This window comes from Ambystoma mexicanum, chromosome 1p (genome assembly GCF_040938575.1).
Source record: "Ambystoma mexicanum isolate Mex_15411 chromosome 1p, UKY_AmexF1_1, whole genome shotgun sequence".
Lineage (NCBI taxonomy): Eukaryota > Metazoa > Chordata > Amphibia > Caudata > Ambystomatidae > Ambystoma > Ambystoma mexicanum.
In genome coordinates this window covers 351,497,960-351,524,766 of record NC_090921.1, presented here as the reverse complement: position 1 = coordinate 351,524,766, position 26,807 = coordinate 351,497,960, and the positions used below count along the sequence as shown (strand labels likewise).

At 44.6% G+C, this 26,807-nt stretch overlaps 1 protein-coding gene across 4 annotated transcripts in view; it reads right to left on the bottom strand.

Annotated features, from left to right (window-relative positions):
- Positions 1 to 26,807, bottom strand: part of B3GNT3 (UDP-GlcNAc:betaGal beta-1,3-N-acetylglucosaminyltransferase 3) — a 403,069-nt gene that overhangs the window by 124,383 nt on the left and 251,879 nt on the right. The gene's annotated exons all lie outside the window — the stretch shown is intronic.

Genomic DNA, 26,807 nt, shown 5'->3' with positions numbered 1-26,807 from the left:
ATATAATCAACTCTCGCTATGTTTAATCATGAATAGCAGCAGGGATTTAGTCATAATTCAGCCACTTATCGGCCAGTGCGCTCATATTTTTGACAACCAAAACATTTTGAATTTATACAAAGTAACATTTACAAACAACTTCACTTTCTCCAATAACAAAATCAATTGTTTGAATCAGACATGTTGCAAGTCTCACATTTCCCATGTCGATATGATGCGGGTTGTTAGCATGTATGTGCAGTTTAAAGTAAGCTTGTAATGAATGACCCAGGATTCAGGCTAGGGAAGCAATAGTGTCCGTCCAGAATGCACAAGGATTTTGTTAAACAGCATACATTCCCCTCACCAAGAGTACTGTGTAAAGACTGATGGGGCATATGGGATTGATATTTGTGTATTTGGTGTGGGTGTTGCTCTCACTTCCTATTTATTATTAAATAGATGCAGCCTTTGCAGAACACACATCATTAAACCAATCCTCATAAGCTATGGTATGAACAGCTTAATGCAAACTGTAATTTAACAAAATGTTTTCACAAAAATTATCTCAATAAATGGTACCCAAAGAGTAAATACCATCTGTACCATTGCGCACACAGCTCAAAGTGCATTTTGAGTTGGATTGAAATGACATCTCAATTTTAAATGTAGTGAGTAGGCCATATACTTCCTATGTAATAAATGTTTAATATCCCATTCCCAAAACACCCACTTTTCTGGGACTCTACAGGAAAAATAGAAATTGTGATTAGAGAGGAGATATTTCATTTGGAGAAGTATCCTACTCACTTTGAATTAGTCTTTAAAAAGGTGTGAAGCAAGCAGTACCCTCATATGTTCCCAGGGAAGTCAGTTAGCAGGCCCCTCCTAGTCTACTTCCATGAAGTCTGCACTGCCTCTGGTTCCCTGTGGACAGGACTCATTCACCCAGCTTTTGCCACTTTAAGAATCCTATCCCCTGGGTGCTCCCACTGTCTAAAGCATAAAATAGTCGTCTGCATCTGTCAGAATTATGTCACTATTTGATTGATTATATGGCATGCCAATTGAAAGATCAGGCCAAGCACTCCTATTGAATACACCTCCACCCCCAATCTTTGAATCATTATAATTGGATCATCATTGGATGATTAAAATTTCTAGATTTCTAACCAGAAAAAAAGGTGTGGGCCCAATCTCCTTGTAATACTTTAAATGCCAGTTTGCTTTTGTTCTAGGAGAAAAGATCTTTTTCAGAAGATCTTTCTAAATTGCCTTTATGGTTAAAAGATCACTCCTGATTGAGCGAGGCAGTCTTTCTAAATGGACGGTCACACCCCTGCCACATATGAGTGCGCACAGGGGCAGACAGGCACATTGGGACCTGGAAGTACAGGACAAGGGGAATGGGTAAGTGTGTGTGCGTGTGTGTTGTGTGTATGTCTGTATGTGTTCTGGTGAGAGAGGGGGCTTGTGGTGAAATCCTGTGGGAGAGTGTGGATAGCATGATGGGGGGAAATCAGGGGGTGAAATCCCATGAATATCTTTCTTACAAATGCATTTTAAATGTGTCAAGAGAAAAATAATTTTACAATGTTATTTTTACAATAAAAAGAAAAGCAGGAATTGTTTAAATCGGTACGAGGTCCTTTCATCAAGGGATTTTTTTTGCTGGGTTTTCTGCCGTGAATTCTTTTTCGAAAAAACCCATAGATGTTTTTAGGGGGGGGTTAGTACATTATATATATGGGGTGTTGATGTTTGGAAATAAATACAAATGAAAGAAAATGGGGGGTTTGGGCCGGATTCCCCCCAAAAATAATTAAAAAGAATTCAATGGGTTTTTTCCTTAAAATAAATCGTAGTAAAAAACCCAGCAAAAAAACATCCCACGATGAAATGACATGAAACCATTTAAATCTTTCTTGAGACCTTTACAGTGAGGTCTTTTCACATAGGACCGTTGTTTTCCTTGCATAATTCATGGTAGCAACCAGCTACATTAATGAGTTCTGGATTGCTGTACTCCTTCAACCTAAACCAAGGGTTTGCAACCTTTGACACTAAAGATGTTTTTGACAGCAACTCCCATCAGCCCTTGCAACTGGAGTGACTAGTAAGGGATCATGAGAGATGTAGCTCTTACAATCTGGAGAGTCCCAAGTTGCATTCCCTCGCCTAGGCATGTGTTGATTCATAGTGTTATTCTTTTTTACTATTTTAATAATTTCTGATTAACCTATATATAATGATAAAATAGAGGTGGTTCTCAGCGTTACAGCACACATTCTGGCTTGTTTGTAACCAGGTGGACTGTTTTCATAAAGGAAAATAAATGTCTATGCTTTAACATGCAATTGCAAAGTATTATGTGCTTTTTAAATTAATGAAAGGCTTACATGTCTGGGCTTGCCCTCAGCCACTAATTGGCCAGGCTTCGCTTGCACAGGGCCTCCGTTGTTTGATTATCCATTAAGCTGTATCTGCTCACCATCATTGCCTTAATTGATGTTAAAGGTAATCTGCTAAGTGCAAAACTTTGTGATTGAAGTTTGTCCCAAGAGAAGCAGACTTTCAACTGTATAGAATGTTAATTGATGAATTCTTGAATATTTATTCTCAAATTAGGCGTCTGTTGGAGAGGCCAAATCCAGTTCCATTTGTTCCCTGTGGACACATGGGTTCTCTTGACAACTCGCCATGCATGTTTCCACTATGACGGGCACATGCCCAATCTCCTGGGCCCACTGAAATCTAGTCAGAAGTGGTTAGTTCAACAAGGAGGGAAATCCGGTATTACAAAAGCGATGAAGCATCTACTGATGTAGCTAAGCATTTAATGTACTTTACTTCTATTACAGTATTTTAATGGCTTCATTCTTTCATAGTCAACATGTTTAGTTAAGAATCATTTTTAAATTTTAATTCTGCCATTAAGGTGAAAAACTAGTGTCATTATAAACATGTATCAACATTGTTGACTTAAAGACATGAACGGTGAACATAAACCAATGTTATTCTCAATATTCATGCCATCAGTTGACTATCATTTGAAAACCAATTTCTTCATAGCACCGACTGTAATTTAACTGGTTCAATCATATTTCTGTCCCCCTTTGTGCCTTTTTGCATTTCTGATATAGAGTTCCAAAACTTGCAATGAAGGACCTTTCAGCACAATCTTCTGTTGATTTAATGTCATTTAAAATCCAGTATTTGGATCAGTTCGTTTGGAAGTTCCTGGTGAATATGTGAAACTCCATGCAATTTGTGTTGTGCAATTCTATTTTGTTGTTTTTAATGGAGGAGAGAATTATGCATAGCCCCATAAGCACACCCTTGTATTGACAAGTGAGAAGCAGAATTGATGAATACAATTCAGTGAGACGCCAGAAAAATGCACAAACTTCGGACGGTCTATTTGTTTTGGATTTTCCCTACACTGAGCCATCTACTTCACACTTGAAAGAAGCAGTGTAGTTTGTAGTTTACCAGCATCAGTTTTTTTTAGGGAAACCATTTTGGGATCCATTTATTGTGTTCTGTCCTGCTCAGGCAACATGGAGGCCGAGCAACGTCCGATCGGCACAATGGTCCATAATTTCCAGATGGAGCGTGGGTAGGTGGGGTGTCAAAGATACATTAGTTGAATTGCCTTTTCTTGACGCAGGAGGCTGTGCGCTCTGGCTCAGCGGTGTTAGATGATTTCAACCCTGCGGTGGCTGCAGTCGGCATGTCTTAACACCGCCACTTGTTCCCTAGAATTGTTCTTGGTTTTCTCCTGCCACCCGCACCCTGGATATTCCAATTTACTGTGAACCCTTTGTTCCTGCTTCTTTGGGCCCTGCTCTCTGCTACCTTGCTTCTGTGCCTGCATGGTTCCTCAGCTTTTCTAGCCCCTGCCCATTTTCTCGATGGGCTTGCATAGCTCCTGCTTCACTGAATTGGCCTCTGCCTCCACTTCCTTCATTGCCCTCCTTCTCCTCCCTGCCTGCTGCTAGTGTTGGAGTCTCCCTTGTCTGCATCCGTTCAAAGCTATTTTGACCTCTACCTACCCGTAAACATCCTACCTGACCTTTCTCCCTCAGAGGACCATCACACCTTCCCGGTACAGCGCTCGTCACTGTCCCAGCACCATGTTAATCCACAAAGTCACACCGTGGTGTTGGGAGTCAGTCTCCAGCATGGGTGGACTAGCAACCAAAAAGAGGCCCTGGTAATAATTCTCTAAGTGCCCCTATATGACACTTTTACAACAACCCCAACCCTTTTCCTATTAGAAAATGTGGAAATAGCATTTCGGTGCTGGACTGCCGTTGTGGGTGGGACCAGCCTGATATTCAAATGGGTATTGCTCCTTTGTGAAGGGTGCAGTGAGCTAAAACGCGGTTGTAGACCCTCCTGAGTGGAAGAAAGTCCATATTACATGGTATTTGACTCATGTTTGTTCTCAGTAGAGGGGCTCCCACATTCCTTTGTAATAAACTAATGGAGAAGACAGACAGTTTCAAAGAAGGAAAATTGATGCACTCTGGATACTGACAGGAGGATAGGCGTTATGCTTAATAATCACAACAGTTTAGGGTGACTTGGATTCAGCACCAGGGGCGCAATGATTTTAAAAAGTCTTTAGGGGCCTTCTGGGAAGGACCACAGGGGCCGGACCACAATGTACCTTGTGCTGATGGTGTTCTTGGTGCTTAACAGGGTCGAGTCGGCTTCAGGGTGCTTTGCAGACTTCTGGGAAAGAGTTCAAGATGGGAGTCACCTGTAGGAATCAGGTGGCAATATGGTTCAGCGAGTGAAACTGGACAAATGGCTGCAGGCTGGCCTACTCGGTGGCTCAAGGTCAGGAATCGTCTCAGTGTTGATCGGCGGTTCTGAAGCACTGGTCGAGATGTCTCGGATGTCTAAGTGACTGCGGTTTGACAATGGTCAGCTTTGCAGTGGGTTGCAGCTTGAGAAACTCAACTGGCTCAAAAATGTCCTTTAAGGTGGATGTCCGTAGATGCTCATTGAGGCACATTTTTCAGCTTCTTCAATGGGCTTGTGTCATCCTTTAAGGTGGACGACACAAAGCTGAGTGTGTTGCAGGCAGCTGCCTTGTCCCTGGTTTCGGGTTCAGAGAACCTCTGGCACTCCCTAGCCAGGAAGTTTGCTGCAGAGCCTAGTAGGACAGGCTGTGTGCTGGCTAGTGTTAGGAACTCATGGTGGCTACAGAAAAGACAGACACAAGTGATCACAGTTCAAGGATGTGTATTGAACTTTATAACTTGTGAGATAAATGCCTAACCTAACCCAAATCTAAAATGGGAGCAAGCTAGGACCATCAAATAATAAGGCAGTCCTAGTAGCATCTTGTCAAATAAAAACTATTACCAATCCTTACCACTAAGTTACAAAAAAGTGTCTTAAATAATGTTCACCAGAAAAGAAAGAAGTGTTCACAAAATGTAGTCAGGATGGTGTGGCTCTGTCTCCTGTTCCCACGTTTTTCGCACAGGAAAAAGGAGGACTTCTTGAGCAAACACCTGACCTCTCCAGCACGAGATTCACAATCCCAGTTCAGCAGTATCAGAACCTTTAAGGGCCAAGACAAAGTCTTTTTTAGAAGGTCCGATGGATCAAAAACAAACAAAATTCGCATCGGTATTCTTGCACCTCTGGGCGACTGCTTCTCAGCCCTAGGACCTCCCTCTGCCAGGCTCAGATCCTCTTTACAACAATCACCCTCTCTCTGTCGGGTTCACCATGGCCTCTCAAATATTTCTTGTAACCTCCAGGAGCTTTAATGTCTTTTTAAACAAACAACACTATTGACAACCCTCAACTGGGTGCACTATCGTCAATGCATTGTTCCCGTATGTATTATTCTTCACCCCTACCCATAGAAACAAAAAAACATAAGTTCTTATAGCATCTTGTACCTTGGGAAATTGCTCTTCACCTCTTGTATTGCCCTCTGCCGGACTCTGATCCTCCTTGCAAAATGGAGCTCACTCTGTCGGGTTCACTACGGTCTTTCAAATGCAGCTTTTAATATTCAAGAACTTCCAGTGTCCTTTGAATGAGCGCTCCTATTGTGCCTGACCACTCTGCAGTTGGCCCTTCTCTGGGCTTTCCTCAAAAGTTCAAACACACACACACACATTCTTTGTTCTCAAATTCTTGTGTTAATCTACTGTTGCCACGATTCAGCTCGCTATCAACTTTCCACGGATTATGTCGGGTCTGCAGGTTTGGCTTGCTTCTGGAGTCAAGGACGGTACCATGGTAGCCAGTGTGCCTCCCAACCTGCGTTATCAATGCTTGAGGGCCCTGTGCACCATTGACATAGGTCACCCCACACGTCAGCTCCACTTCCCGGTCTTGTAATTCCCTTTTTTTGGAGACTTCACTGGTTTGAGTTGAAAAGGGCAAGTGCAGATCCCCTTTGTTTTCCTTACAGGTCTCACCACCTTTCTCCTCTGTTTGAACTGCCAGTTTGATGTAGCCGTTTCCTCGTGCATTCGGCCTTGCTCGTAGTATACTCTCGTGCTTCGCTTTTATCCCTGTGGGAAGGTAAAGGGCCATCAGGTGTGTGAGATTATTGTCAATTGGCTGACTCTACCCGACATGTACCAACACAAGCGTCATGGCAAACAGCTCTGGTGTTAGTCCATTGTGTGTTTCGGTGTAAGAAAGTGTTTTTGTTGCAAAAGGGGCGGGGTGGAGCTTCAAAATATCCTACAGGGTAGGATGGAGAAAAGGTGTTAGAAGGAAGGGGGTACCATGTCTCACCAGTCCGCGTCCCATTTCCACTCCCTGAGGAACCCTCATCCAGGTGATCCACCCCCAAAAACGGTGTTGGCCGCGACAGTGATGGCCGCGTCGTGGCCATCTGGATGACAGATCCCCAGGGACTAGTAAGTGAGACGACTTCAGGTTTCTCACACTGGGCACCGGTTCTGGAGCGGCTAGAGTGTCCTCTGAGTTCTGGATCTCGCTCTGTTTTCTGGGAGATGTATAGGGAGAAGGATCTTGCTTCCCCCTTAGGGAATCCTGGCCTTCCTTCCCTGGTGGAAGATGTAAGGCAGACTGTACCTTCTAGCCAGGGTTTAGGGATGAGTTATTTCTGCTTCTGGTGAAGCCTTCAGATCTGCCTAAAGAAGGCTCAGCCCTCTTTTAAAGCCAAGTGGGTCACTGTGTTTAGGGTAGGCTAAGCCTACCTTAAACCAATTCTGCGGTCCATACCAAACAATCTCCTGTATGCATGAGGTCATAACCAGAGTGCTTTGCAACAGGAAAGGTAAAGGGGTGAAAAGTCCCACCCATCCTCCTGTCTGTTGTGAATCAGGGATTTTCTCTAGTTATAGGAGCTCTCTGTGGTTCCCGATTAAAGCAGCAGGTCTCCTTTGAAGCTGCGACAAGACAAGATTCTCTGGCTCCTGAAAACCACATTCTCATACCTTGGGATGGCCTACTGCAAACACGCAGTCCCAGACATGACAGCTCCCTGTCATAGATACTGAGGGAGGGAGCTGGCTTCAGGTTGACAGTTCCATATGAAAGGTCATTGGGGTTTCCCGTCTACTTTGTTAAACTCTGCAGCCAGGCTCCATGTGGGCCCGTTTGAAGGACATTGAATCGCTGTCGCCAGCTGCATGGCCAACAGAGGAGGGCAGAACCATGGAGACTTTTTTTAATCAGACTGGCCCTGGCAGGGTGAGGCCTGGACCTCCCCTTCCTGGAAAGGACATACCATACTCCGGTCTGTCACATTCCAACTAAGTAGGACAGGGTGGACAGTGCCAGTAGGCTGTATCCACCCAGAGTGCACGGGCCAATGCGTTTGTCGTGTGAGCATAGGAAAATGTGTGTGGATTAGCCTCACACATTTTCTGGAGGTTGGTCTACCATCATTCCATTTCATTTCAAATTTTGAAAAAGCCCAGGCGAGCTCACACCCACCGTGCGGATGGTCGAATTCCTTACAACAGTGGTGTTGCTGGGAGTTGGACTGGCACCCTCTAGAAGCTGGCACATACAACGTACCCATTAAGCAGTTTAAAGTAGACAAGGGTAGAATCTTTTAATTAGGCTTTCCTTGTACCTTATCCAAAAGCGGGGGTAGGCCTTTGCCACCTACCCCGCAAAAGAAAGCATAGCTGAACGTATTATTACAAAGTTTGATGATTCGCTCTTAGCAGTCCGCATCAATGCTGGGTGTCCCTTAGTCAACATTCAACCAGGATAATGCCTGCGGCAAAGAACTGAGAGAAATGTATTTTCCTTGGTTTATAAACTGTTTTTATTCCCGCTCTGGGGGAGAGCAGTGCAGCCGGTGTCATCATTCTTTGCCCTCATTTTGCATTCTGAGCTTTGGCTCTGGGCCATTTCTCTCGAGTGGACCAGGGTGCCTATTTAATCACTCCCCAGCTTGGCAGTAATCCCTCAAAGATACATTGTTGGACCTAGACTGATGGCTCCAACAGTACACTGAGCCACACAGACAAACCCTGTAGGCTGGGACTTTTGTCAGGGCACACAAGTTCCAGTGAAAGTCTTTCTGATGAGAAACATTGCACGCTGCATACAGGTGCCCAAACTCCACAAGCATCCTGGGAATGTAACCTGAAAGAAATAGTGCATGTTGGATAAAAAAAAAAACTCTGGAGGAAACCTTCTCCAAACTCCTCCAGTCACCAGCACTTCATAGACAGTCTAGATCCTTTGGCTTCTAGTGTTTTGCACTTGGAATGTTTAAATGGCCTCTAAAATGTCAGAAAGGAGGCTAACTGGGTGTAAAACGTAGCATTCTTCCCACAGTAATGACAATGTTTGGAATATTTACCACCTGTCCCCATGACACTGGTTTTAGATGAAGAAAGCCACACTAACTTTACACCCCACAAAATACACAAGATATTTTATTATTGGCTCTTTAGCTGTATACTACCATTTTAAAAGTGATTCATTCATGCAGGGTAGGGAGTAAAGGCCCACTAGCTCAAGTTTAAACATAGGTGGTGAGGGGGACAAGCAGAGGGGCGGGTAAAAACGAGATCACCCAATGCACCAAGGAGCCTCCTTTAGGTGTCCTCAATTCAGACTTCTACCAGTGATTCCAGCCTGGCTTTCGAGGTCCCCGATTGGCTGGCACCCTCAAGGTGGGTGCCAACAGTAGCCAAGTCCCTCAGGTAACCAATTGTTTATAAATCACTCACCAACATTCCAATACTAAATTTAAGCCTTATAGACAGAGGTCCTCATCACAACCACAAGTAATGCCCAAGGCGAATCAGAGGTCTACAAGTTGGGGGCGGGTCATTATCCCAAACAATGACCAGAGCTCTAGAAGTCTATTGACACATACAAGCGTGCAACTAAAAAGAAAGGTCTTTATTTTGGAAAACAAAAAACACACAACAACATGGTGATGTTAATTTAATGACCATTGACCTAGTAACAGATTGTACTATTTTTAAGTTTTGTTGCGAGTTGATAGCTTGGGGAAACTACATGCTCATGATCCTCTGTCTTTACACACGGAAGACAATTCTGTGTTTGTCAACCTGCTGGAGTGAGGTCCATAACACAGTACATGGACTGCATTCTGAGCACTTTGATTAGCTAAGAGGAAGTCTAATGGAATCACACACAGACAGGAGGAATAATGCTCTTTTGATCTCAAAATACATACAATAGACAAGAAATCATATTTGACAAAGCAGTGAGGTTCTTACAATTGGGGGAGTTTGAAGGAAACTCTAACCAGGTTGTGGACTAAATGAAGCAGACACCAGGGACAGTACATTAGTGGACATACATAGATTAAGGAAAATGAACATTGGATATTTTTAGGTGCAGGTAGGTGGTACAGTCAGCTCTGCTCGCAATGGGACCATGATGGTTGAAGTGCTAGAGTGGACGCAGAGGAAGTGAGGGACAAAGGCAGGTTAGCGGCGAGGGAAAAGCATTTCGCTAGCAGACAGATGAGAGTAACTATGAGGCAAGGAGATAGGCTTTTAGTTTGGTTTTGCCGAAATCAGTGCGGACTGTTTTCAGATGCCTGGGGGAAGAAAATTCCATGCAAGTGGAGCAAGAACAGAGAAGGAGTGGAAGCTTGAGGAAGCACAGGGAGGGCAAAGAGCCACAAGGGTATTCAATGAGTCAGATCAGAGATTATGAGAAGGCTTGTAGAGTTGGATAGAAGAGGATAGATACAGTGGTGCGAAGACATTTAAATCTGGCCCTGTTTTGCATCGTCAGCCATCCATCCTGGTGATGGTACAAGGAAGTATGTGTGAAGTGAGTTAAGAGTCCTGGTAACGCAGTTAATGATCTTGTCAAAAGGACAGAATGCATAGTTGGGAAGACCAAAGAGGATCCTTGCTCAGTAGTCGAGTTTAGAGAAGACAAGAGTGGTTAAGATATGCTTGGAGGTGTTGAAAGGAAGGAGCGGTCTGATTTTTCTAATATTTAGGAGGTTGAGTCGAGCTGCTCTTCCAGTTTTGAAGATGAAAGTAGAGAAGGTGCGAGAAGCATCATAGGTGACGCTGAGGTTTCTAGCTGAAGAAGAGAAAGGAAGAGTCCGAAGGGAACTGGAGAGGCTGAGGAAGAGATGAGATTGTGCTTTTAGCAGGGAAGAATAGCACGTCTGTTTTAATAGAGTTGAACACAGTGCGAAGCCATCCAATATTTAATGGCAGAGAGACAGTTGGAAATTTTGATAGAGAGATCAGAGGAGAGTTCAGGAAGAGAGAAGTTTTTTGGTGTTATCCGCAAAAAGTTGGTATGAGAAACCAAAGGAGGAGATTAGTGCCCCAAGAGCAGAGGTGGAGAGTGTAAAGAGGAGCAGACCCAAGATAGAGCATTGTGAACACGAGCAGTTAGAGGAAGAAGTTGAGAGGTGTTGATGATCCATTAGACAGAATTAGCAGAGGCTATGAATTTGGACACATTCATGAGAGAAGATACAGTGGAGTGACAAGAGTGAAACTTGCTTGTAGGGGGTTCTCAAAGGTTGTGGATGTCTGAGAACCTGGTAAAATGGTTGAATATAACCCTTTTGAATACTTTAGAGTAGTGCAGAAGGAGAGATGCAGGGTGAATGTTTTCCGTTAGGGTCTGGGAGAGCCCCTTGCTTTTTTTCTTTTCTTTTTTTTCTTTTAGAGAGGGATGACAATGGCCGTATTGAAAACAGAGGTATAGCAAGTAGAGTCGAAGGACAGGTTGAAGTGTTCAGTGAGGTGAAAGGCACCTAAATGGGCAATAGGCCTGACTAGCTGTGGAGTAAGAGGGGATGAGGTTGCACAAGAAGGCTTAGCCTTCATCAGTAAATATAGCACTTTGCCAGTATTTGGTGGAAGATCAAGGCAGAGTAGGCATAATGTAAAATGGAAGAGGGAGTGTGAGGGAGGTCAGGGGAGCATCTATAATTTTGGAAATGTTTGCAGCAAATCATTCAGCTTAGTCATTAGCTGTGAGAGTGGAGTTGATATTCCTAGACTTGTGAGGAGTGAGTTTAGTGTGCCCTGTAGCCGGCGAGGATGGTTGGAGTGAAAGCCAATCAGGGTGGGGTATAATTCCCTTTTGCTCTATCAAGTGAGTACTTGAGTGTGTTCAGGGCAGAGAGGTCGAGCTACAGGTCCTCATGCGAGTGGGTTTGCCTCCATTTGTGCAGCAGCTGACGCATATATGTGCCGAGAGAGAGTGTATGAATGGGGTGACCCATTACAGAGGATGCTGAGACTAAGCGGTGAAAGTAAGCAATGGGGAAAGTGAGAGGAGAATGAGCCATATAGTAGTGATTGGAGGCTGGAGAAGGCAGTGTTAGTGGAAGGGTTATCGGGTGTGAAATAGCAGACGTTTTCAATTTCCTTTTAGTAATAGGTGAAGCAAGTGGTGAGGAAAGGTCTGAGGGTGGAAAGGAGATGGTGGTGGAAACAATTGAGTGATCAGATATGGATGGTGAGACAGTAGTATTAGTGCCCGAGAGAAAGAGAGATGAATAAGAGATCCTAAGCGTTACCCCCTGTGTAGGTAGGTAGGTCATAGATAGAGTGGAGGGCATGGTCACCAAGAAAAGACTGAAGCTCAGATTTCTGAGAAGTAGTTGGACGGGGAAGGTTAAGTCACCTAAGAGAATGAGGTGATGTTTAATGGAAAGATAATCAAGGAGTTGCCCAAGTCATCAAAGAATGGCCGGTGGGATAAGGAGGGGGATAAGTGGAGATTCTGCAAACAACAGTAGAGATATTGAATTCAAAAAGAGTTAGGAGAGGACGTGGCATTGGAGATTTGCGAGGCACTGAGGTGGGAAAAGAGAAGGTGCCAGACACCTCCACCTCTGCCAGTCAGTCGAGGAGAGCGAATGAAGGATAGTTTGGAGTCGTGTATGGCTGCTAAAGTGTCAGTGTCAGATGGAGAAATGTAGGTTTAAGTGATACCAAGCTGGTCTAGGGGAGGAAAGCTGGAGTGAAAGTCAGTGATAAAGTAAGTTTTGTTGCAAACAGAATGTACATTCCAGAGTGCAATGTTCAGTTTATGCGGTAAGGAAGAGTAGAGCAGTTGAGTCTCAGAGGAAGAGATGAAAGGTAGATGGGTGTTAGAGGAGGTATGGTTAGGTCACCAGCTTTGCTTGTTGGAACGAGGTGGAAGAGAGATGTAGTAGTGAGAGTTTCAAGTTGTGAGTTTTAAAACAGGGATAGGAAAGAAAGTTGTAGCGTGATTGGAGAAAGTGTAGGTAGATGCGAGTAGGAGTGAATGCATTATAGGTAAGTAGCAAAGTGTGGGGACAGTACAGTAATTGGGAAGCTAGGGGTACTCACAGGTGCAGTTGTATGCAATTGGTGGTTTTAGTGGAGTGTTGTGTTGGAGTTAGATTTGTGTGCTGCATGCAGGGCATTGGTGTGGCAACTTGTGGCAAACGGGGGCTAACAGAACAAATAATGAATTAGCAAAGGATATAGAGAAACCCTTCGCTCAGTCTTCCTTTTGCTCTGGACTACAGGGTCAAATGGACATCGAAAGGACAATGCGTATATGTCCTAAGTGGCCCAGAATCCATGTGCAAATTAGGATTTAGGGGATCTGCACAAGAGACCTGCAGGGTATTATGAACACTGGAGTTAAAGTGTTGGAAATGGTTTACAGGACCAGAAGGCCCAAGAGCGGGATCTACAAACTGACCTTCCAAGATTTTGGGGTATGCAATTGAAGATTGTGGCATAAAAATAACAGCAATTTTGCAGCAAATGTTTTATTGACTGGATGGTGCAAGATTGGCAGGTTGGAAGCAGGCAGTAGTGTGGAAGGCTACAAAAGCCAGCTTGTTTTTATGTGCACCTTTTACATCAATTTAATGAGAAGAGTATCAAATGTTGCTAGTTTGACAGAACAGTGTGTTTTTCCTCCTTTTTTGGTTAATGTGCAAGTCCATTTAATATTATCAACTTTAATAATCTATTAACATAACATACAACATGGTGAAAATATTCCCTTTCTCTGTTCTCCAATCCTCCCAGCCCATACACCCCACTCGCCAACAATCCTCGCATTCAATTCCCCATCACAACCTCTCACTCTGCCAGTCATGCGTAGACACACTGTCACATATGGCACTCCACAGGCCCTCATTTCCAAGTCACATGCGCCCCAGCCCCAGTTCCTCCTGCAGTCTACAGTCCTTCATTCTATCTCGCTCCTTCTGCATTTTGCTTCTTTTCTCCCACTCTATCGCACTCTTCTCCCATTATTTCTCCCAATCTAAAGCTCACTGCCTTTTTCCAGCCATCCACTCCCTTTGTGCTCTTGCCCACTGCTCCCCCGTCTGGCCCATCGCTACTCACCCCGACCCCTTGCTCGCTTTTCGCCTTATGTGACTATTTTTTTTTTTAAGTAGATTTTGGGCCAGATCCTCAAACTAAGGGCATCAAAAAAATAGAAAAGAGGATGTGCTGATTTTAGCTGTCCCATTTGGGCATGAGCAGATCACCTGAAGTGAGCAGCTCGCCTTATTCTCAAAAGGCGACTTGCGCATGTCCAGGAGGCTGAGCTGTAGGGCAAATGGTGCACGTGCCAGCCACCTCGAATACATTAGTGCTTGGAGGTCGCTTGAGACGCAAATGCAGGCTACCTGCAACCGCCTGGGTGCTGGGAGCGCATTTCACCATGACATGCCCTTAATGGGCCCATCACTGAACAAATGTGGCCCAAAAGAAAACTCTATTCCCGTTTGATGGATAGAAATGCAAGTGAGAGTGAAGCAGTTCACAGCTCGGCTGTCGCACTTAAAAATAAAAGAATACATTTAAAAACGTGTCTAACAGGGTGAAGAAAGACTAATTCAATCCACACACCCCTGTGTCTATTCCAAGCAGATTCATGGTGTTGCCTTCGTTTTCGGCGTGTTAAAAAAAAGCGCATCCGGTTTGTGAATTCGAGATGTGCTATGTGCTTCAATGTCCCCAATTTGCGCAAGTGCGCAAATGAGTGAAAAGGGCCTTCTGAATGGGTACATCTTATATGCACCCCCTTTGTCGATTGGACTCCTCCTTTTTTGCGCAAGTAATGTGCTCATCTCATCACGTGCACCGAGAATCTGGCCCTTTGCTTTCCTATTTTTAAGAAATTGCTCTTCTTGCAAAAACAGCAGTTTTTGCAGAATTGCAAAATCATAACCTGAAGGGTCTGTATAAAGCTGTCATAATCTGCGTAACTCATGTAAAAGAAACAAAAAAGGAATAAAGTGTAGGTGCAAGCAAAGACTTCTAGGCTTATAACAGTTGTATTAGCGATTTCTACTCCCTGGGGCAAATGCCTACTCTGCTTTTGTTATGTAAACTTACATTTTAACAGGCCTTCATCTGCCCATGTAGATCTCCCTGGGCATTAGTGAGGCAGTGGCTGTGGGGGGACATAGGCAGAGACAGTTTGCAGTACAAAAATCTACCCGAGAGGTTGCAGGGAATGGCTGTAGATGTGCTGCCAGTAATTTTGGCGCGCGCTATTCCGAACGAAGTACAGTTCTACCAGTTCTTAGAGCCCACAGATTGTCCAATGAGGATGCTAAATGGGCATTCCACAGGGTTATAATTAAGCAATATAACCAGAGGGAGTGTCAAAAGGTAGAAGCCAGAGTGAAACGAGGGGTTTAACATTAGTCTCTGGGCATTACCTGATCGGTAATGCCCCCCTGTCAGGGTTATATTGCTATTAGTTCCACAGCAGGGATGACTCGGAGCGTGGGTTTTACTCTGTGGTAAAGCCCCTGTTCTGAGTCTCCTGATTGGCTGAGAGGCCGCCGCAACCCCCTCGCAGTGTAATAATTAAGTTTGTAGATCCGGACCAAAGGCTATAGCAGGTGTTAGGAGCTACGAAGGAGAAAATGAAAGCAATTCCCAGTTGGGAAGAGAAGAAACCTAAACAGCAGGAAAAATATGGATAAAGCAAAAGGGAGGAGCCCTGGCTAACTTTCTCATAACGAGTCAGTCCAGAATTAACTATCACCCCCACACTAACACTGGCTATCGCCGACGGCCAAGAAGCAAGGGAAGTTGGCAGGTAATAGAACATGCCCATTTACAGTCATCCGCAGAAAGGGGCGACCACAAAATAGCACTTCAGTAGCTTTCAAACAATCCTGGTTCATCCAGAGCCCATCCTTTACATTCCGGTGCCAATACAACTAAGGGCAGCCCCTAGAGTGTCACCAAATCGAAGAACAATCTGGCTAGTGAAGGCAAAAATGTAACGGTGAAGCCAAAGGAGCAAATCAAATTGATTAAAGGATGAAACGGCAGAGGAGTAAGGGTCGAGGCCCTGAAGTAATCCACAATTAACAGGCACCACCATACAGCCCCCACCCAAAAACAGCATCAAGATATATGGGTTCGAAGCTGGGTATCTGTGCGCTAGTTATCACTAATATGTTATGGTCAAGAATTAGTTCTAGAGTGGTGCAAGCAGCACTCCCACTCCCGCCAACCAATCCACCCTGGTGGGTATTGAAATAGAATGATTTGTTGAAAGATGGGGTGGTTGTGCGCCTTACACCATTACAATAAGGCAGAACAAGAATGCATCGATCTTTAATTAAATCATGAACAGCCAGGATCGATACAAGCGCACGGCCACCCCATCTTTCAACAAATCATTCAAGATATATGGGACCTGAAGAGTTGGTATATGGGCCCATAACTCATGGTACGGCCTAAGAGTGAAGTCTATAAATCTCTGGGCAATGGAGATTAAAAGGTAAGTGGGCCAGGAGGGAGAACGCTGCTTGTAATAGTGGCAGCACAGAGCAGAAGGGGAGTGTCCTGCATTCAGCCAGCTTTAGTAGAAATTATGGGCTAGGTGACAAAGCGTAGATTTGCCTTTTCAGATGGGTGGGAACTTCTCTCCACAAGATGTTGAGGGGTAAGGATAAATCTAGAGCATCACTATCCCAGATAGCAGGATCAGTTGGGAAAGCCCCATATCCTGCTGCCTCGCGTCCCCCGGTGGCAACAGGTGAGGTCACAACTAACTCAAAAGATGCCTCCAGTAGAATATCTTTAAGAAAAGAAATCATTTGAACCAGAAAGCCAGCAGAGACCTCATCAAGGGAATCTTGAGCCAGCGCCCAACACCATGAAAGATACACTAGCAACAAACCCCTTTTTTTTTTAACCAGAGAACCAACCCGGGCACAGAGAAAGCGGCCTCGCAAAGTCACGCCACTGCTGCAAGGCACTGCAGGCAGTGGAGTGGGAGCAAACAGGGGCGTCGGGGGGGTGCTATGTGCAGCAGATTGAAAAGCTGTGCGCTGCCTCCAGGAACACGCAGACTCGACAGTTCCCATATAGCCAAGGAATGAAGGCAGAACAGCCGCTTCTCTTCCCCATGAACTTTGCCTGGGAAACATCGGAAGCGTCAAATCTAACCTTGCCCTTCCCGGGCTTCCATTGTCTTTGTTCTGCGTCAAAGCCGCGCAGAGGAAGTGGACAGGGCTTAGTCCCTTTTTTGTAATGTTTTCCACATTCAAACCATTCCGGGTGGGGGAAGACTAGGCTCAGATTGCCCCTGGAAAGAACCAATCCACTGAAGTAGTGGGCTATAAAGTGAAACCACAGGAAGCAGGAAATGGGGATTATCTGGGTGAGGTCAGAGTAGTGGAGTGTGGCGGGGACACTTTCAAAAGGTGAGGTATTGGTTATTGTGTGCAAGTGGCACTGCTGTGTGAGTGTGCAGGTTTGTGTGGCAATTGTGTGTAGAAAGGAGGGGGAATTGAGTAGAAGTGTGGAAAGGTAGGTAGCAGTGTGGAAAGAGTAACATCTAAAAGGTGTAGGTAAGTCCTAATAAGAATGAGAGACACTGGGTGGAAAGAAGAGAAGGAAGAGAACCATGGTTGGTGCAGATTGGTCAGTGTGGCAAGAAGACAGGAAAGGAAAATGAGCGCGTGAGCGTGACAGATTACAAACCGGGTGTCTGCAAGGTACATTCCAATCCATATTCAACACAAGTAAATGGATAGAGTAGGGACAGTTGGGAAGTCCCTGAAGAAGCCTAGTCAGGCGTCCTCTAGGATGCCATCATGAATAGAAGTCAGCTTTTAGACAGATGGGATCATCTTTCAGGAGCCACCTGCATGCTGTTTTAGGACGCCTGGGTTAAGAAGGTTGTAACAAGGCCAGAAGGATGGCACTAGACAGTGATCGAAGAGGGAACGGTTGGGAAGCGATGTTCCACTACTTTTATTTTTTTCTGTTTACCATGCCTCTACTTTATACAACCATATTTGCCATTCTATACAGAGGATTTGTCCATTCATGTCCCTGTGCAAGTGTAAAATTGTAATGGGAGCCTTAGTTACTGGTGACTTAGGCAGGGACGTCATTTCACTGAAATGCCACGAGTAACTGAAGTGACATCACACAACCCTTGACTTCTGATGATTTCATAGGAAGTGAGGTCATTGGACCTCACCCTAAAGTGACATCATGGGAAGTGATGGAACACGACTTTTCACACCTTGACAAAACAGGAAGTGGCATTACATAGCATTGTTCCTAAGTACACTACGAAAGATATGGTTACGATATCATTAATGTGATATACGTTTCATACAAGACTGGATCACCATATGTATCGTTAATATTAGTGTGTATAGGCCCATATTACTGTGAATGCAAGCAGACGTGCAAGGCCAAATGATAATGATGTGTTATTATATTGCACTTACCCTTACGCACTTTACATAAAACACATATACACACAATATCACCCAACCTGTGTTGGTACTCATTTATCAACCCCAGAAGGATTAAAGGCTGAGTTGGCCTTGTTGGGATTCGAACCTGTAACCTGCCGATCGCACACACATCGCTGCAGCAAGCGATCAACCCACTGAGCTAGCTTACTAGCTATAGCTAGCATACACGCTATGGTAAAATGAGCAATTACATGTCTGAATGTTCTCAAAACTCAACAAAAGAAATGTGGGTGCCCTAGTGGACAGGCAGCAGAATGGGCAATAATAGTACATAAACCAAAACAGAGGAAACTGCTGCAACGCGTCGATATCAGTGTGGTTATTAATTCAAAACCTTTCTGCATCAACCAACAATTTGAACAATGATTGAATCCGAACAAAGTGGTTTTATGCCACAAAACACACCAACACAGACCACTCTAGTGTTTTCATAAAATATAAAATGTTATTTTACTAGTGATTCAACTTGGAATAAAAAACAAACCAACATTGCATCACACTATTAGGTTTATAACCTGAACTGCAAAATCCAATGCAAATATATATACCTTGTCTGATAGGTATAGGTCTACAGTGTTGAGGTATACTGTAGTCATGAACAAAGCAAAGTGGAATCAAGAATTAGATTATAGTTGGTGAATGTTCTCAAAGTCAGAAAGCAAATTGCACTCTATAGTGGATACCAATAAACTGGTAACCGATTTAACAGCAGGACCGTTCACCTGCAGGTCTGGTGCAAGGTTGGCCACATGTCAAGCCTGCGTGAATCTACTTTTCAGGCTTCAGAGGTTGGCCCCACATGGCACCCCATACTCTGGCCACTCGTTACCTCATACATGCAAACAAACATCCTTAACAGCATGCCATAGAAATAGGAAAGATAGACACATTACAACAAGGCATTTACTGTGGCACAACGATATCAAGGTCCACTTTATGTGCTATGGTCAAAGGTATCTGGTCTTTCCATCTAAAACATATACATCGAATACCTTTCCATCGAAAATTATTCATTGAATTGCTTTTCCATCGAAAAGCATATTAATTGAATAATTTTCAATGGTTAATTTCGATGGATAATTAGGGTTCGGGTTAGATTAGGGACAAATCTTAGATTTAGGATTAGATTAAGGGTTAGGGTTAGATAAAGGGTTAGATTAGGGTTAAGCTTGGGGGTGTGTGCATGAGGGTTGGGGGGCTGACGGGGTTGGGGGGGGGAACTCCCCCGCCTCCCCTCAATATACAATAAACTTTAAAACTTTACAAGGAGCTGGCCAGTTCCGAAATTTCAGCACTGGACAGCTCCATGTGACGTTTTAACGTTACAAAAAAATGCATTGAAAAGCTATTTTTTACATTTTAAAGTACATTTCCATTTAAACTTGTCCATTCATATATTCAATGGACTGGTTTCGATCGAAATGCACTTTTACATGTAAAAGATAGCATTTTGATGCCATGGTATTGAATGGATTTGCATTTCAATGCATTTCTAACGCTGGAAAGACCATAAACCATGGTCAAACATTTCTACACTGTACACAAGCTTTTAGACGCAATGATTTTGTCAAGTGACCGAGGACACCAAGATGGAATGTCTTGTGATGATCGTAACAGAGACAAGGCAGGAAAAACATGCAATAACTGCAACTTTCAAAAAGCAAGATAGATAGTCCAATATGAATGCTTATTCTACTCTAAATGCTTTTTGGAAGTTTGTTCTTAAACACCTCAAATTCACAATGCACACAGACTAAATCAGTGAGTCATCCCCTGAAGTGTGCCTGAAATAAACTTTTAATGGGTCTAGCAATTATTGTATAGAATTGCAGGAATACAAATGATTTGTTATTCCTATAATTTCTTATTTAGGGTCACAGCTAAAAGTGGCACACTTGTGGAACCCCCTGATTTTTTTGTTAAGATGCCTGATCAAGAAAGTCAGCGACTCCAGAAACAAAAGGCCACATGGTGCTTGGCCCAGCCCAGGATCTTTTATTCAAAAAATAAATAAATACAAAACATATTTTTTCCTTCCACCTCCCTTTTCTTTTTTGGGGTAAAAAGGGAGCCCTCAGGGGTCACAGGTGCGACCCCTGGCAACCCCTAAATGACCTCCCTGGACTTAGACTACTGCAGTGCCCCGGCTGCAACACCTGGTCACATGTTGCACTATGCTGCCGCGGACCCGAGAGACCAGACCTCCACTACGTTTTTCGGTACACTTCTACCACAGGCCGTAGGGCTCATTAAAGATCTCATTAAACTCCCGAACCTCCTCAGTGTTGGGAGGATTCCTCCAGCATCTGCGACAGCTACACTGGCTTGAATCGCTTTCAGATTGTCTAATGGGCGACCCACTTTAACGTTCATTAAATACAAACCTTTGAAACTATTTTTGTAGAGGGCTCCAGTTTCCTTAAGACATGTACTGTTTGTTTGGGTAGCATATCTGGGAATGTTTGCAGGCGATTTTGCCATATACATTAGCCGAGTTTAGAAAATGTTGGCTATTGGAAAACGGCTCAGCCAATTGGAAAACGCTGCACCGGGAAACGGTGACTAGTATCGGGCACTAGAAGCAAACGCTTCAGGCATCCAACTTCCCCACTCTTGACTGCAAGCGAATGTTTGCATTTCTGCCCCCTTTAAAGCTCCACCTGTGGGGGCCGCAGTGCAGAGGAAGCTCCGTCTCTGGACCTACAATGAAAGGTGCTCGGACTGCTCGCCCCGCTGCACCCACTAAGTGCTTTGCGCGAGTCTGCTGGATGACGGCACCCTAGATACAACCAGTCGAAACTGCTTTATTTGGTAAGAAGTTAAGGTCTCTGCGCCCGTGTCCCCTGCTGAGCTCTGTGAAAGGAGGCCATTGGCAGAGAGCCGAAGTTTTCCGAGGCTCTAGTCTAGGTAGTCAGGGCACGAGTTCTAAAAAAACGAATAAATGGGTGTGGTCATGAACACGTAATGGATCGTGACATCACCGGAAGTCAACAGATGCGGAAGAGAAATACACACATTGTATCTATTGTGCCTTTCCCAATCGAAAAAAGTGCACTGTAAAAAAAGCATTTGTTGCTCAGAAGATGTATCACGAGCACCCAAAAGAATAGCCCAGTAGAGCAGTGTTTACCAGAATGCAGTGGGCAAAGCAGCAAAGGGGCCCATGTATGCGACCCAATACGGTGTGTTATTTCAAAGGCCTGGTCAGCCTTCCTCCATGTGGTCTTGTGGATAAGAGTCCCACCCCTACTCCTGATTTACATTGGTTAGAATCCCAGCTTTAGCACAGTTTCTAGCAGCCTAAACCAATCAAAAGAGGCAATTCTTTCAATTCCTCAAACGCGCGTCTGCCCTCTGAAAATCCTGAGGACGCCGTCCATTTACGTGGTCCCTCAACTCCAGCACTGCACTTTTGTCAACAGATATGTGCCGAGTGGTCGTCAGCTGTGAAACCAGGGGATCGAGCAACTAAATCTGGTTTCCCCGCTCGACAACACAAGGTGTTGAAGTTTACAGACCATTCAACTCACCCTCATTTGAATGGCCTCCACATTTTGGACCGGGGTGCGAGCACATTCATCTTTTTCTCATTTATTAGGTAGTATGTGGGCTATTTCACCACCACCTGAAGCATTGTCCAACCAGGGAAACCATAACATGGCCAGTAGGTGGAAAGACGCAGGGAGGCCTCTCATCGGGGTGTCCATCTACCGCGTACATTGTTCTGAAGCACTTCTGCCCGCTGTACAAATAGAGCTCAGAAAAAGTTTTAAAGTGGCAGGTTGGCATGGAGTGCTTCTGGTTAGATGGAGGGTGCAATTGCTCTAGCCATCACATCGCAATCCTCTTGTGCTCTTACGTTAACGTTGTTGTATACCATGCAACGCTCTCCTTTGCATGATCATTCAGTGATCTGGCAGTTCTGAGGGAGCAGGGAATGGGCTGGGTTAGGTTGCAGAGAGAGGCTTGCAAGATAGCTCTGCTGTTGTGTTGATGCTTACAGACTGAAAGTAGCCAGAGTTCGGTGTGTGGGTCTGCTTGGAGGGCTTCTGTGTGGCGAGCAAAAGCTCATCTGTGGTTTGAAGGAAGCCTTGCAGTACATCAGTGCTAGGATGGGGTGGGGGTTTTAAAGACGGTGCTAAAAAATATTTGAGTGAGAAAAGAGATTTTTTTTTTCAAAATAACCTTTCATCTTTTCTCCCCTGAACATTTCAGACTTGGCCCACACCTCAACCCACACACCCACCCCACTCCTACCCACAACCCCAACAAACCCCACCACTACCCACAACCCCAACAAACCCCTACCCTCACCCACATCCCCACCTTGCTTCTGTTGGGTGTCCTGACCCACGTTTGAGCTATCATGCTGCAACATTTGGTGCTGTGGGCTTAGAAAATCCAAGATGGCCAAAAAGCCCACATGTGTGCCAGAATCCAGGAGAACCACGCAGTTTGTGCGTACACCAACATGGCTGCCTAACTTGCCACCCACCAATGCGAGCATGATGGGCCAGGGTGCCATGAGTGGAATGGGTGCCAAAGGTAAAACAGCAGCGCCTGTTAGCTCAAAAACGCTCAAAAATGCTAAAATTACCTTTGGTTTCTCTGAATGCCAGCTCAAAATGCCTATTTTCAAACATTGCAACACATCCAAAAATCTCACTGAACACCAGCGGACATCTGGCAGAATGAAGTATGTGTGCATACAAAATCTGGGAAGATGAAGAGCCCAAAATAATGTTCATAACAAAACTGGCTGAGCTATGCATTTCAGCAGCTTAACTGAAACTGGATTAAAACCACCAAAATCGAAATGTTTACATTAATTGAGTGACCTACTTTTGAGTGTCACATAGTTTGTAACTGTTAAAATGTCATAGTTTTGAACTTAGAATCAGCATTCTAGCTGCATTTGTAAAAATTGTATTGACTTAAACTGGGGAACAAAAAGTGACATTTTAGCTGAAACCTGGCTTAATGAAACTGAATTCTGCCTGACATCTACCCCCACAGGAGTTAAAACCTGCTCAGCCACTCTTCCCCTTGCAAAAAGGAGTTGTCACCTCTCTGATTAGATTAGGGGTGGAGCAGCTGGGGACTACAGGGAGGTGAACAAAGGCCTGTCCTGGACTCAGGCAAATGTTATATTTGGGCGTCGTAAAAGTGGCTTCCTCCTGGGAGAAGTGGGAGGAGAAGTGCCTCTGGGAGCCACCCGAGCTGGAGGCGGGGACAGGCAGAAGCTTCCCCCATGTGCTTTGGAACCTAAACCACACCCATCTGGGCCAGAGCATAATTTTAAAAAGATAGATAACTCATAGTGCGGACTTGTCAGAATTATATAAGTAATATAATTATTTTTGTGATTTTTCTGTGAACATTTTGAGATGCGTTAGGACCCTGTGGTGTATTCTGGGGGGTTGCTAGTGGAAAATAGGGTCTCACTCCAAATGTCTGCATGTTAAAAATCTGACACTTCATCAATTCATGTCCATACTCCTTGCGCACATGTGTGTAAATTTGGGTAAATGTCCGATATTGCAAAACCAGTTAAAAAGCGCAAAATGTTGTCATTTTTGAATGCAAGCCCCCAGGAATATCAGAGGCGGACAAGCATGGACCATAAGGAATATATTGGGGGAAGGGAGGATCCTCTGACCCATAAAACCTACAGCATCACTCTGACTCACATTTCCTTCCCCCAATCAAGGGAGAGGGGAGAATTGGGACAATGACAAGTAGAGAGGGGCAGGCTTAGCTAGGCCCAGGCACACACCCATTTTCAAAACACATAAAAAGAGACTGCTGGGACAGGAGAGACATTCAAATCCAGTTGCTGTGGAACGTTTTGCCGGACCACACAACATCCAGAAGATACCAGTTCCAGACTGACTCCAGCTACATACTCCAGAACCTACATACTCCAGGCCTAAAACCACAAGCTGAGTTCTCTGCAGCAGGCCTCAAATCATTGCAAGCTACTCGCAGCCGGGCAAGCTGCTTGAATCCCTTGCCAAGAACTTTTGCCAGGACCAGTGCAGAGATCCAGGAGCCGTGCAGAGACCGCTGTATCCGGACAGACCAGACCAGTGCCAGACCAGACCAGACCGTGCAGAACCGCAGAACCAGTGACCCAGATCACTGAAGTGCCGAGACCAGAACCGGAGTCCAGTCCAAAACCTGACTAGATCCGTGGCGAGGCCTATTTCAAATTTATATTGTGAGTACCTAGCAGAACTGTGCAGAACCAATATCTTAGTTAAAATAATCTAATCCAAACTATTTATGTCATTTGTAAAGCTGCGCAACTGTCACCTGTCAATTCTGAAGCTGCAAGCTGTCACCTGTCATTTTGAGTTTACTTTAAATCCGAAAAACTACCTTTAATTAATCGTCTGTATCTCTGGAACCGTTTGGGATAGGAAAGAAATAAATGTAACTTTCCTCTGAAAGCTTAGAATCTCAGCTTTCCAACAAACCTTGAACTGACTTGCTACTCCTTATACTTTTGCCGTAATCACGATTCACGCACTCGCGAATTTTACCGAATTTGCGATTTGGTTAAAAATCCAGCCACGTGTAACCATCAGCAGTCATTTCTTTCCTTGCTAAAAATTCGTTTGCCTCTTAATCACCATCTCTGAATCATTGCTAAAGTGAGCCTGAACTCATCCCACGTATCTCTCACTCACCCTGAACCTCTTAAAGGGAATTAAAAGCATTTTCAGCATATTTCTCACTTCATTGCCACCACATTCAAAGCACTTGGGCCTGTGTTTTAAAACTCATACCGGTTTTCTCTAAGCTTGCTGGGGGGGAACTGAATTTCGTATTGTATTTGATTGCATTCCTGAGAACTGTGTGCTCCTCTTTCCATCTACTTCCATGTCTTACATTGCATAGGGGAGGGGGGTGAATTGCCAGAGAAAAAGTGATTACATTATCTTTTGCTAAAATCATCTCAAGTATTTCTGTACTGCATTTATTCCTCATTGCTTTTCCCTTGAAATCATAAAAGTACTTTGCTACTTTATCCATCCTATACTAACTCCTCATTGATTATAAAGAAGTGTGCTAGTGTCAGAGAACCCATTGTTGATTAACATTATATTTACAAGGGCGATATCGATTATTAATTTATTATAAAAGCGTGGTATCTATATTTTGTTTTATTTCTCAAATAAACCTTTTAAACTTGCAAAACAGACTACTTCTTGGCTCAGTGGGGTCAGGGGGATTCTAAGAGAGGGGTGTTATATAGGGGTAGCCATCCAGAACTCATGAACTGGACATAAAGATATATCAATAAGGGTTTCCATTCAGTATCCCAGACTAGGCATTGACTTAGCTGTAGTGTTGAATTGAATCCTCTTACACTTCCGACTCGCTGGTCCCTGCAAGGCCTGTTCCCTTTCACTTCCGTGATCGGGATCCAGCGCTGCAGGGTCCTTTTTTTTCCAGGACAGCTGTGGGGGCCAATATAGTCAGCAAAGGTGCGGGGGACACCCCCGCAGCTCCCAGCACTCAATGCATGATCTGGTCGAACTTTTCGGCCATTTGGAAATTTCAAACGGCCGAAATTCAGCCAAATCACGCATTCAGTGAATTTTTTCCTGAACATTTTGGGTGATTCCCTAGGATGCACTGAGCAGGACAAATCTATAGTTGACATTAGAGCGCTAGCATTCCGTTTGATGTCTATTGAGAATGGGCTCTTCAAGTGCCAGGTGGAATGGACCAATTGGTCTGTGTATTGTATGTTTGAGCAAATAGATTCAGAAGGTTAGCGGGCAACTTTGAGCATTCATCCAGCATGGTCATGGAGCGGTCTTGGAAGGGGTGTCCTTTGAGCAATGTCTCAGTAGTGGTGGCCTTTGGGTGAACTATTTGTAAGATGTTGTCATGAGGTACCCTGGAGTGGGCTGGTACCTGTGGCAGTGGATAGAGTGCAGCTGCTTATCCTGGCGGAGTAGAGAAACATGGCGAGGAACGGTAGACATGGGGAGCATGCAGCAGTGGGCGTCAAGTAGTCAGTGGGTGAGAATAGTTTTGCAGGAGAGTTCAGGGTAGGGACTCCAGCGAGGGCAGACTCCTGGTGGGCACCCTAGGAGCTACTCAGCCAAAACTTTCAAGGTGGCCAAGTCACACGACATACATTGGGCATCGGAGAGCAAAAAACACAAGCGCTCAAATTGATTTCACCCCACTGGTGCCCGATGCACAGCTTGACGCCAGAATGCAAAACCTAAAGGGGGGGGTGGGAGGAGGGAAATTATTTTTCATTTATTTAATTTATTTGTTTATACGGCGCCGGTAGCCCGCAGGCATCAGGGCGCCACATGAAGACAGGATTTATACAACACACATTGTCTAACAGGTACAAAAGGCACAGGCCCCTTGGCGTACCAAGTCTCACAAATGGACATGTATTACTCTATTGTTTAGGTCATTTGAATAGGAGAGTTTTCAGTTGCTTTCGGAACTTGGAGGTTGGACTCTGTTCTCAAGTTCAGTGGCAGTCTATTCCAGTGGGAGGCCGACCGGTTTGGGAAGGCTCTGCCCAGACCGTTTGCCTTCTTGTGGATTTTAG